The sequence below is a fragment of the Nerophis ophidion genome, linkage group LG13, assembly GCF_033978795.1.
Source record: "Nerophis ophidion isolate RoL-2023_Sa linkage group LG13, RoL_Noph_v1.0, whole genome shotgun sequence".
Classification (NCBI taxonomy): Eukaryota; Metazoa; Chordata; class Actinopteri; order Syngnathiformes; family Syngnathidae; genus Nerophis; species Nerophis ophidion.
Window position 1 is genome coordinate 21,004,628 of NC_084623.1, and position 1,118 is coordinate 21,005,745.

A 1,118-nucleotide genomic window follows, 5' to 3' on the forward strand; every position below is an offset into this window, starting at 1 on the left:
TGGCAACAGCGGACGATTTTAGCATGCATGTGTATGTATGTACAAGCCAGTCGGGCCACAAGAGGATAGAGAAAAAGAAGGAACTTATTAACTACGACTGACCAAAAATGTACAAACTCACGCAAAGCTCTTTGGGTAAAACTCTACGATATGTGAAGATATTCGCTGACATAACGGAGGCAAAATATGTCACTTGTAAGTATCAAATTCGAAAGAAAACAAGCTTCTGTTATAAACATCTTCTCCATGGTTTGATTTCACATTTTCAGGATTCATGAGGATCCCTAATAGACAAAACAGGTCCCAACAGGTAAGAAAAATTGGTTTTGCATATTAGGACCCCTTTAAACTGCAAAATTGTTCAATTAAAGACCTTTATTATGTCTAGTTGTGTGCTTAGCTGTTGTGTAGATGCTCATTCCTGGTAGCCGATAGCCTACAATGACTTTAGTACATGACTTGACTAAAATACAAGACAATACCAACTTTGTGTGCCTATTGGAGGATATTTAGATGTTACCTGGCTCTCTAGGACAAGTGAGCACACTGCGTGACTCTTTGCATCAGAGCTAATATTGAATATTTTAAATGAAAGTCAATGTAAAACTAAAGCAAACCAACAGGCCCTCCAGCGAGTGGTTAAAACGGCGGGAAAAATCACAAGGACTATACTCCCAGAGATAAGTGCCATGTACACAGCTCGCTGCTTAAAGCGAGTACGCAACATCCTAAAGGACAAATACCATCCAGCACATGGCCTCTTCAAGGAGGTATAGATCGATTTGCGCCAGGACCACCAGAATGTCTCACAGTCTGTATCCCCAGGCTGTGAGACTGCTAAATGAACAGCATGCTCCTTTACTGCCCTGACCATCTTATTACCCCACTTTTCACCACCTCAATAATTGTGCTCTGGACATTGCATTACTGCAGCATCAACGCAACACCAATCAGATATACGCGTTCTCATAGGCAAATGCTAAACTGTGAACTATGGTCAACCTGCACATCAATGCAGTTTCTATGCCGCTGGACAAAGATCAAACGAAATCTCGTTGACATGTATGACTTAAGTGTTATTTATGACAATGACAATAAAGGAATTGATTGATTGATTG